Source organism: Cibotium barometz, chromosome 42, assembly GCF_041138505.1.
Source record: "Cibotium barometz isolate CiBa-2024 chromosome 42, ASM4113850v1, whole genome shotgun sequence".
Lineage (NCBI taxonomy): Eukaryota > Viridiplantae > Streptophyta > Polypodiopsida > Cyatheales > Cibotiaceae > Cibotium > Cibotium barometz.
The window spans coordinates 508,236-520,785 of NC_141087.1; the positions used below are offsets into that span (position 1 = coordinate 508,236).

The following is a 12,550-nucleotide window of genomic DNA, read 5'->3' on the forward strand; positions in this document are numbered from 1 at the left end:
TGGAAGGTGTCTCGGTGTATCATAGACGACATAAGATTGAACACCGAACGAATCTTCCTAGAAGTATATGGTCACACTCCTCATAATGCAGATGCACCGTTATACTTCGCCAAAATGTTATATGTTCAATTTGTCAAAGGAACTCCAGTGGACTTCACGTCTAGAGAGACCGCAGTCAGCACACATGACATACGCGAAGAAACAGTGACATTTACAAGAGAAGAACTTGCTCTAATGGTAGAAGGGGCTGGATTGGAGCTGAGCAAGGTAAAAGAGACCTTGGAGGCCAAGCTCGTAGAGAAAGAGCAAGAGGTGCTGAGATCGACGCAGCTACAAAGTCCCCCCCCGGTCAACACAAGGGTTGAAGCACAGCTCACCCAACTCAGCCAGGATATACAGGGCCTGTGACAATGCTTGAGGCCTACAAGACAAGGCAACCACATCTCACATGTCCATCACACTCCTCCACCAAGTTCTCTTCGTGAGCGCTATCTTCAAGATCTTGATTTTGTCTTTCACTTTTTCACTCTGAGTACTCTCCCAATCATGGAACGCCATACATGTAAATGTTTTGCAAATAGCATCTTTGTTTCGAAGAAGAGACTCGAAAGCGTAGAAGTGAGTACAAAACCTCGTCTCAGCAGGAAGCTTGAGCATAACTGACATGCGAGGACAAAAAATGTCTAGTATCCACTATCGTTTCAGCATGAATCTCACAAGTTGGCAAGGTGTATCAACAATGCAAGCAAACCATTTTGTATTATCGCTTTTGTACCAATCTTTTAAGACAAGATTCAAACTGTGTAATACAACCAGCTAGGTGCGGATATTGCCGCTTCAAGGTTCTACTGGCATTCTTGCAATTTTTTGCATTGTCCATCACAATTTGAATTACATTTGTGGCACCCACTTCCTCTATCACGGAGGTAATTACATCAGCAATGTAAGTCCCAGACTTAATCGACCCAGTGGAGTCCACAGCACATATGAAAGTCTTACCTCATGTGGTGAAACAACCATTATATTGACTAATGGTTTTCTTTATACATTGGACCAATCGTCGCTAACTATATTGCATCCAGAAGCATCCAAAAAGTTCTATGTTATTGAGAATTACTCTTTTTACGCGTTCTTTCACTTGAGCATAGCATTTTTCCAGTAAGTCATTGCGCATAGCATAGTATGTGGGGGCAGTGAAAATCCGGCTCCAAATTCGTCTATTTTCTTCCATGCTCTCTTCCAATGCTCACTGTCCACCATCATCATAGCACTCCCTGAAAAAATCCCTGAAAAAAAGGTCGTTTCGGCAAGAGCGAGCTATGCATCATCGAGCAAACTATTACGCATGCTTTCATGTAATGAAGTTTGACGCATGGAAACCTTCCCTGCATCAAAGTGCCGCTTACAAGAAGACACACTGGATTGATTGCTTTCAGGCTGTACGTTCACGTTTGGAGCACAAGCCGACGATGCTTTTGGAGTTTGATCATTAGAATTACAATGTTCTTTTGTGTCCTTGGACCTGCAGCAATAGATGTGTAATGTCTTCTTGTATCCTTCTTTTGCATTTCTTCTCTCAAGCATTTGGCCACCACAGCTCCACTGGGATGGGTACATGTACGTCCCATTTTCCTCGATGCTCCACCTAGAAAGTGTTCTCTGAGTCGGGATGCCCCACCCGATTTCACTGCATGGCATAACTTACACTCCTGTAGTCTATGAATCGATCGCCGATATTAACTGCATATTGCCACTCTATCCTAGGTGCCTTCTTTTTCTGTTATTTTGTGTTTGGGTTCTATCACTAGGCCTTATATTTTCTTCCATCTCAAATAAGCTATTCAATAAGAAGAATAAGAACAATGAATGAGTATACAAATAAAGTAACAAAGTCACTTATGTATTAGAAAACATACATTCCTATACAATTATGGATGTAAAAATATAAGAACCACTACAAACGTGACCATCGAGTCACTTATGTATTAGAAAACATACATTCCTATACAATTATGGATGCATTAGAAAATAAAAATATAAGAACCACTACAAATGTGACCATCGAGTCTCCACATGTGCTTGTACGTACTATTAGAAGACCTAAATAGGGACTACTAGTGCCAACAATCAGAAACCTTATGTACAAAGATGACGGCATCTTGAACTATGCGATTCTTAATAGATTTCTCTCTTTCTACCTCTCTTCACGCAAAGCATATTTGATCAAAAAACAAAAGCATAAGAGACACTATGTGCATGTGCACGTTCATACTAGTATATCTAAGTAAGGGCAAGTAGTGCAAGCAGTCAAAGACATGATCCCTTTAGATATTGTCGCACTCTTAATCATGGTAAAACCAAGGGCACGCCGCGTCCATACATGAGTGGTAGGCGGCACCACGATTAACAAGGGACTATACCCTAGAGAAGGCGCTCAAGCAACCACCAGGTGTTATGCTCCCTAACAGAGCGCCTGTGTACTAAGATCCTAATGCATGTCTTAAAATTTTGGGCCTTTCAAATTATTATCATTCAAACTTTACATTGTAATTAAATGTAAGTAACAAATTTATAACACATAAATGTATGTTTTAAAATTAAGGTACATAAAATTGATAACATGTATACAATGCACATTACACCCCCAACGAAGGATGTTTTATGTACCCAATTAAGGATACTTTACACAACACAAAGATCTATTTTTGCCCATTACTCTAGTATAGGGTGATAGACCTCGTCTAACATTGACAAATCAAATCAAATCAAGGATCTATTTCTACCCAATACTCTAGTATAGGACAATAGATCCTGTCTACTATGGACCATGTCTAGTATCAAGAACCAATACAAGCCCCTGAGTAGGACTAATGGCTCTAGTTTATAAAATAAAAAATAATAGCAAGCACAGAATAGATTACCTACGCTGCTCAAAAGCAAAGAGGAAATGGCTCTAGCTTTGTTCCTATATCTCTGCAGGTATTAGCTACTATGAAACACACCCTGCCCCCAATTCAAAGAACTGAGGACTAGTAGCTCAATAGCCTTAGGACAACCTATAGGAAAGCTGATAGCCCCTAAAATAAGAATGTTCTTTCCCGAAGGATGTTCCTAGAGTCAACCGGGAGTTCTATAAACAATTTAAGGAAAGACTTCAGCCCCACAGTAGGACAGTCTTCCCAAAAAGCCAAAACAGTCGTATACCGGGAGTGTATATATAAAAAACATAACAGCCCGTCGAGCTTTGTCATTTTCTCGACGGGGCCCGTCGGGATATGCACACATCCCGACAGGCCCCGCCGAGAAATGGATAAAGCCACCCGAGCCCATCGGGAAAAGGAAAAACCCTTGGGGATTTACAAGTTGAACTGGTTTTAATAGGTCACCAAAATTAACATGTGAATATAAGATGTGATCACATATTTTTTTATGTTAATAACATGTTTTGTTCACGTGTTCACACAATTGTGATCACGTTAATGTAATCCCTGGCCGGCTCCCACCCCGGGCCAGCACTTCCTCTTGACCCAACCGCACCCTTAGCTAGGCATGCGCTCCCTCCCGGCACTTCCAACCGCACCCCTAGCTAGGCATGCGCTCCCTCCCGGCACTTCCAACCGCACCCCTAGCTAGGCATGCATTCCCTCCCTCGCAACAGCTCATGATGATGTGGTAGTGTAGAATGTTGGAATAATAATGGGAATGCCAATCCTCTCATGTGCATCTCTGATGTCACAAGTCTCTAGGGTGTCATAAGGCCATTAATGCCCACCCACATCCAACCCTTGATAGGCACACACACCCGCCGCTTGTACAGCGGAGATCTGCCGTTCATCAGCCTAAAAGGGGTTGCCGATGTCTTGCATCAACATCGTACGCGTGTGTTTTAACATGGGCTTACCTTACACCTGCCTTGCACCTCCAAGCCTCTTGCCAATGCCTGCCCTAATTCTGCCTTCCACATAGGTGTACCCAATAGCCTTCGGATTCATATATATATATATATACTTTAAATGTGGGCATTGAGAAATTCTCCCTCTTCTTAGAGGCTTGATGGTCACACGTGGAAAACCCTTATCATCAGATCTGCATCATTAGTGTAAGAAAACTATGAAATACCTCTAGAGTCTACTCCATTCACCTCCTGTATTCTACATGTCATGCCTCCTTCGACCTCATCATACACTAATTTCCCACCCTTGCAACAACTAGGGACCAATCTAGTCCCTTCGAAAACTTTACATTCTATGCCCTCCCATATCATTGAATTAGATGACACCTCATCCCTCGTTGTGGAAGATATTGGGCTACTCCCAAAGTCTATACCTTCACACATGCATCATGTAGATGACATAAATACCTACATGTTATCCTTGTGGAAGATATAGGGCTACTCCCAAAGTCTATACCTTCACACATGCATCATGTAGATGACATAAATACCTACATGTTATCCTCATCTCCGTTCGTGATCCTCATAGCTACAAGTTTAACTTACGAGACAAAGCCCTATGGGATCCTCATAATCGTACCTTTCCTAATGTCATGATAAAGCCTTCATCCTCATAATCGTGCCTTTCCTAATGTCATGATAAAGCCTTCATCCTCACACTTAAATGCCACTAGTGAAGTCCATCTATACACTACAACAGGTCGGCCTTATACCGACAGCTATACCGACACCAAAAGACGGGGGAAAAATGGCGCAAACTTTGGTTCACACATTGGTATAACCGTCGGTACAAACACATCGGTATAATCGTCGGTAATAATTACTTTTTACCGATGCCTATACCGACGTCTATACAGATGGCTTTATTGGCACCTATACAGATGGGTATACCGACTGCGATACCGGTGTCTATATAGACGACTATACTGATGACTGCTATACCAGTGCTTATAAAAACGGGTATATCGACCCCTATATAGACGACTATACAGACATAGATACAGACGGCTATACCGACACTTGTACTGACATTTATACTACCGAAGATTTTGTAGCAAAATTTTTTTAGCACAAAATGGTCCATACAACCCCAATTCTGCATTCATAACCAGCTAGGGATGTATGGACCCTCCTCTGACACAACCTCTCCATTTTGCCTCGCCTCGCGCATGGCATTATCAAGCCATGCATTTGTCGAAAATGGAGGGAGGACTTGCAAATGTGTTGGATATGGGAGATTGCGTGTATTTCAATTGCATCTAAACCCGGCTCTTTCTTGCTGCCTTCATGCCTTTGCAACTTCGTACGTTGTGATCCACTTCTCCATTGGTTGAGAATTCAAGATGCAAATCTTGTTGATCTTGTCTCGTAAGTGAGAGTCCATCTTGCGTACTAATCCTTTGCCTTGAGCCTCCTCGCCTGTTACTCGCAGATCAGACTTTGGAGTCCATAATCTAGGCATTTCAGCATCAACAAAGCCTAGAAATTCTGTGATGTATACGAGGGATTCTTGGATGAGCCAACCCACTGCCATGCTTCCTTCCGGTTGTGCTCACTGTCGCATGAAACCTTTAAGAGTCTTCATGAACCTCTCTAGAAAGAACATCCATCTCAAGTGAACAGTGCCGACTAGCGCAACCTTGCCAACCACATGAACGAGAAGATGCATTTGTATTGTTAAAACTGAGGTGGGAAAGAACTTCTCGATCTTGCAAATGGCCTCAATTGCATTCAATCTAGCTAGCTCAATCGTATCTTGTCTTATCTCCTTGGAGCTAATCCAACGCACTGGTGAGCTGATCTTGAAAATTGTTGCTCTGATACTCTCGATCACACAATTCTTCAGGGCTATTGGCAACACAAATTGTAAGAGCTTATGCCAATCATGAGATTTCAGGCCACTCAACTTATCATCCTTTGTGAAAACACCCTTGAGACAATGCATGTGACCTGTAGGTGTCTTGAATTCCGAGATTGTCTTCCTGACTTGAGCCATCTCAGATTTTCTCAAAACCCAAGGAGCTTTTGGTATTGCGAGTGGGCCGCATGGCTTTGTTGTGCTAGAATCACACTTAGGTTCGATCTCTATAATAGGATCAACTCCAGCATCACTAATCATAGGCATGCTAGAATCACACTTAGGTTCGATCTCTATAATAGAGATCGCTTTGTGTGTGTGTGTGTGTGTGTGTGTGTGCATGTGTGTGGGTGTATGTGTGTGTGTGTGTGTGTGTGTGTGTGTGTGTGTGTGTGTGTGTTAAAGAGATAGTCTTGGTCGCTCTTACCATGGCCCATTATGTGCTAAAGTCATGGTCCTATGAGCAAGAATTAAATGACCATCCACTTGGGATTGTGAGTGTTCGTGTAATGGCAACGTGTTTGTGTAATGGTGGCAACCAATGGGCCATATAGCGTCCTGTGTTAAGAGCAAGAAATACCCACCATAGGTGGATCATGCATGATTATAGAGAGAAATAAGTAGAGACATGAGTACACCGCTATATTAGAGAGAAATATTTCACCCTTTATGAGAACATGTGTGTGTGTGAGAGAGAGAGAGATAGAGGAGGAAATATGCCCATGTATTGGACATATTTACTCGGCCATTAATACACAATCAATGAATCACTAATAGCGCCTTGAGCAAGCAAGGATCATTGTAAGTGGGTCAAGAGTATCAAATGAAACATTATACATCGAGCTATGATTTTTAACATGCTCATTTTTGTTGTACATCTATGGATTCAGTAATATAAAATATGCTGTATAAACATTCATGTGGTGAATCCTTATATAAAAGTGGCTATGGCAGAGAAATATGTTGTATAAAAGTCCCTTTATTGTACATCTACAACATATCTCTATGCCATAGCCACTTTTATTTAAGGGTTCACCACATGAATGCCATGTGACCATTGTCATTGCTCAAGATTTGTAAAGTTAGATGTATGTATGTATGTATGTATATAACCATGTCCCTTTATAATCATAAATACAATACCCGCACCTCCCAATGGCAAATCTCAATGATATTTTTAGAAATTCCTATAGAGTTTTTAAATTATGAATATAGATCAACCTTATATCAAGATTTACCATAAGCGATTATTACCAATAGAGAACTCACTTGTGACTATGTCTTATAGTCAGCCAGCAAAAGCGTCTCCTTTCGGAATGCTTTTAGAATGGAGAGAGAGAGAGAGAGAGAGAGAGAGAGAGAGAGAGAGAGAGAGAGAGGGGAGCAAGCCTTGCCTTTTGATCACAAAGAGAGAGAGAGATAGATAGATTGATTGATTGATTGATTAATAGAGAGAGAGAGAGAGAGAGAGAGAGAGAGAGAGAGAGAGAGAGAGAGAGAGAGAGAGAGAGAGAGAGAGAGAGAGAGAAATAGCAAGAGATAACGATGAGAGAGATAGGGAATATATATATATATATATATATATATATATATATATATATATATATAGAGAGAGAGAGAGAGAGAGAGAGAGAGAGAGAGAGAGAGAGAGAGAGAGAGAGAGGCAAGGGGTGGCAGTTGGCAAAAGTGGGCGGCAAGGGGCGACAATGGTGGTAGGGGTATTAAAAAAAAGCCCTTGCTCTGAAGCTTGCTCCACCAAGTTCATTCCATATCCATGCCCCCATTGTGAAATTGGATGAAATAGCCTCCTCCTACTTCTCCTCTCTTCATAGTGTCATCATGTGTGTAGACTGATGTTGGTGTTGATACACAAACTTCTTACTCTTGACCATGGCAAAATCAACAACCTCAAACAAAGAGTTAGGACTCTTAGACTTAATGTGTTGTCCCTCACTAGGAGAAAGCTCTCCTTCTTGATGAAGTTGGGTTTGACACCACCAATGGCGGCTACCCACTTGTTCCCAAACAAGATAAACTTTACCTCGTATGGTGTGTAGTCAAATACATGTGTTTGCTTAAGGTGGGTGAACTGGTCCCATAATTGTTAGGCTGACTCACCAAGCACAAACCTCATCAAAAAGTCATTGGCAAAGCAGTTACTATGGGTGATGGGTGACAAAGCTTTGTACCATTCCTTAGCTTCATCTTACATAAGGATACTGAATGCAAATAGCTTTGAATCACCATCCTCTCGCTGCACTAGGAATGTTGCCATCTCAAAAATCGTCAAAAAATCAGTCTCATCACTCTACTTTTTTCTTGACCATGAAAAATGGGATATGCACCCACTATAGCGGTCTCATGGAATATACTACACACTCTCTAGCTAAGTGATGCAAGTATGGTGATACATATAAACCAATCCCATCGACACAAAGATGCCATCCTTAAGTGAGATGTGGTAGTTTATATATGGAAACAAGAAAGGCTCCATTGACACATTACTCTTGGCAACTTGCATCGGCCCAAAAAACCTAAACAAGCAATGTTAAAAGAAAGCTTTGACTAGTGATCAAGTAGATAGTCAAGTAATTTGAGAATGGATGCACACATAATGGAACTAGCTACTATAGGGGGGTTTCCATCGTTCATTGGATCTCCTCCTAGGGAATAGATTAAAAAAACACTCAAGGATTAGAAAGAAGTGTGTCTTCAATGGGGGCACCAAAGAAAGAAATGAGGGGGTGAAGAACAATACTGACGGGGTGGCTCGACCCCTACGACTCCCAATTGTGCTCGAACTTTCGGAGTGCTAGCTCACCTACACCAAGAAATAGACAAGGAACACCACCTAGACTAGGATAGTAGGCTATCAAAATGCACCCATGCACACACAACCATAAGAAGACTAATGCTCTCAAACCACACACACACACACACACACACACACACACACACACACACACACACACACACACACAAGAGCTTACAAACCATGCCTAGGATGCAACTCCCACAAGGTGAAACTAAGGCATAGCCACCACAATAAAGTTAACATAAAACACTCCACACCAACACCAAGATAGCACCTCTCTGAACCTGCACTTGTCAATCTTATGGATTCAATAATACTAGCCCCAGTTCAGGGTACAATCTCTTCCCTTGTCACCCCTTGGAGCAAGTCACACTTGGACATTGAGCACAAAGGGCATAAAGGATTATTATGCTAAACTAACATGCAAGAACCAAAAGAAATCAAGACAAAAATCACCACAAGGATGCGTGCAATCGGATAGCTTATATTTCCAACCATAGAAGTGTGTACAATTTGGGAAGACTTTCTTATGAATTCCTTAAAACACAAGCATATGTGCTTCTCTAATCCCAAGCATATATGTATCCAAAATGTGCTCTATTAGATAAGAATAGGAACCACATGGCCTTAGCATGGCCCGCATAAGTGGATGGGTAGTGTGGACATGGACAAGGATGAATAATTAATCATAGCATCATGGATACATGGATGGGCATCTATATGGTTTACATGACATATAGATTGTTCATACATTGAGAGTCCATCTAGAGCATCATTGACATTGATGATGGCAAAGGAAATGGTGCAAGTAGGTGGTTGCAAAACTTGGTTGATTGTGACGAGGGACACATATGGAGGAGGGAGACAAGAAAAACGAAATGTTACAAGAAGTGAAAAAGGAGTGTTTAGATGTGTCAGTGCCATACAAGTATCATGGATCAATGGATCATAAGAGCATTGTGTGATAAATGCCCATTTTGCATTCCATGCATAGTTTGCAGACTCAACATTAGAGGCAAAAGCATATGTAGCCAAATTCGCCTCCTTTTTCTTGGCCTCCTTTGCAACAATCCTTGAACAATCCTTTACATCATGACCATGTTGCTTGCAATACTTGAAAAACACTTTTGCATTGTCTTCTTGTCATCCTTTTCATATTTCCTTTCATTTGCAAAAATCTAGTAGGAATCTGAAAGACCATTGAGACTAGTTTGCACATGTGAACTGTCAGGCAATATTTCATTAGCATCCTCTAATTGCTCTTTGAAATCCTTAATCTTAGTAAGGTATGCATCCATAGAGTCACCTTCAAGCATGTGTTTACTTTATAATTTCGAATGCAAATAAGCAACATGAGCCTCATTTCTCAGTTGATATAAATTAGCCAATGCATCCCACACATTTCTCGTAGTCTAGCAAATGTGGGGTATAATGGAACATTTAATAAAAATCACAATCAAGGCATGAGCTTACGTATCATGTCCATCCCGATTAGATTGCTTAGGAGTAGGTGCAATATCTGCATCACCTATAGAAATAGTTCTTGCAAGTGCAATAATATGGCCAACGATAGTAGGACCTATAACATCCTCAACTGTATCAAAAGATACATCAGTAGGGTCAGCCTGTGAACTTGGTTTGCCCTCACTTTCTTGCACAATATTCCATATACACGGTGCATCATGTAGGTCCACAATGGGTAGTTGGTTCCATCCAGCTTTATCCTCGATAGAGCAAGCATATAAAATACATCATTGTTATCAACCATTGTAGAAATATAGTAACCTATTAATGAACACTACAAATAGGTAGAACAACTTGGATATGACTAGTGCAACATTGTATAACCCATAGTAAAAAGAAACTACAAAAATGTTTTTCGAAACAAATCAGGCAAAATCAATAGCACCTTGGTGAGCTGCAATAACCTTGCAAGATGTGAACGATCCCTTAAACACGCCCAAAATGTGAAATGGGCTGCAAATTTGCAATCTACTATGTAGACTACACACCATGTCAAGACTTGTTTCCTATCAGTAGGACACCTGCTGTGATGATGAAGATGAAGCCTACGACCAGGGGAAGGCACCACTGCTCTCGAGAGATGCTCAAGCTTGCTCTCATAGCAATTGTTGGAGTAGGGTTGCAAGAAGGAACACACGACACAAGGGCAAAAGAAGCTCAAAAGCACATAACAAAGAAGATGATTGTTAACAAATATCAAGATAATGCCCTAGAATGAGTGACTGTACAAGTCGGGGGAAAAAACCTCTTTGTGAGGAAAAAAGTGCCCCGATAGTCCTAAGTGTGTTCACACACATCATTACCATAATATGGCAACAATTAATTGCACAATGGGAGTGAGGCCTTCATTTACTTCTCTTGAGTGAAGCCATTTACTTCTTTCCACATAAAATTTCACCTTTGAGTGTCCCCTCTCCTAAGGCCTCTATGCAGGCCAAAAAAAGTTGCAACAAAATTTTAGAAAACACAACTCACCTCCTAGATCTTGTGTGTGGAGTAGAGGCATACACTCCATTGGGCCAAGGCAACCACTTGATGTGGGGTGTTGGACCAAGGAAAATACTCCTATGCACTGTGTGGAAAATCTTTTTTTTTTAATGACCCAATTTTGTCCTTGTATAGAAAAAAAATCTGCTATCCAAAAGGATTTTTTGCAAATTTGTCAAATTTTTAAACTATATTCATATTTTTTTACCCTTGACATAGCGCACCAATTCCCATTGGTTGTGTGCCAAGGAGGAAAAAAAGAGAAGCAAAGTTCAACATTTTTTTTTGGGAGTTCGTGAGGGCTATTTAGGGAGGAGAGAAGCGATTGTCTTGTTGTTCTCGATAGTCCAACTCCTTCTCTAATATCCTCATCTGACACCCGACCCCTACTCCTCCTCTAGGCTCCCATCTCTGGTGCACATTCCTCATCTACTTCATCACCATCCACTCATGGTGAAATTGGTCATGGGGCTTTGACAACCTCCGTGAGCCTAATGTAAAGCCCAACTCTAGCCCCCACACCAAACATTGATCAAGGTGCCCCCAATGATGATGCAATTTTCCCCATGATGAGCGCGACCCTTTTTCTAAAAGCTGATGCTCCTCACCATTAGCACTCTCTATCATTTCATTGCCTCATTTGAGTTTTCACCGCAAGCCCCTTCATATGATTGCATACTTTTCCCAAGACTTATGAAATGGCGTGGGATGAGTGCAAAATAGGTGAGCGAGCAAGGGCTTACACACACAAATATCGCGTCTCTGGACATCTATGTAAAAATGAGTTGTTTGGCCTACTTGGCTTAGATCATTAACAATCAATTGCGAGGCCCATAGTTCAAAACCCTCGAATGCACACGTCAACGTGTCTACAAACGGGTGTCGATGTGTAAGCCCCCTCACTTTTTTTAAAATCTTGAAGATTTGAAGCTTGAAAGTTGAAAGTTCAAATGATCACATTTGATTCCGAATTCCTTTGTTGATTAACATAAGAATTTTTCCAATATAGGAAAGGAGCTCCTTTCCAATTATTTTTCCTTATAGGGCTCAACATCATGAGCTAGTACTCGAGAGGAAGCACACACATATCTAGGTGCAATTGGGGCCAAGGAAGTGGCGGACCGGGGTGAGACTTTCTCTAAAACTTCTTGTGAAAGTAGATAGACAATATGCTTTGTTGTTTTTTTTGGCTTGCCCAAAGGGAGGCCATAGTGGTGCCTAGAAGCTTTTGTTCAATAAAAGTCAATATGTTAAGTGTACATGTGCCAAAAAGGGTTGATGGAGATAATCTCGATAATCCCTTTATTGCCAACACCTTAGTAAGCATGTATGCCAAATGTGGAGCACTCCAAAAAGCACAAGAGTTGTTAAATGACCTTCCAACTAGAACTCGTGTCTCTTGGAATGCCTTGAT

The 12,550-nt window shown here is 41.2% G+C and overlaps 1 pseudogene; it reads right to left on the reverse strand.

Annotated features, from left to right (window-relative positions):
* Nucleotides 1-5,504: 5,504 nt before the first annotated feature.
* The window catches only part of LOC147614019 (uncharacterized), a 68,731-nt pseudogene continuing 61,685 nt past the window's right edge, over nt 5,505-12,550 (reverse strand).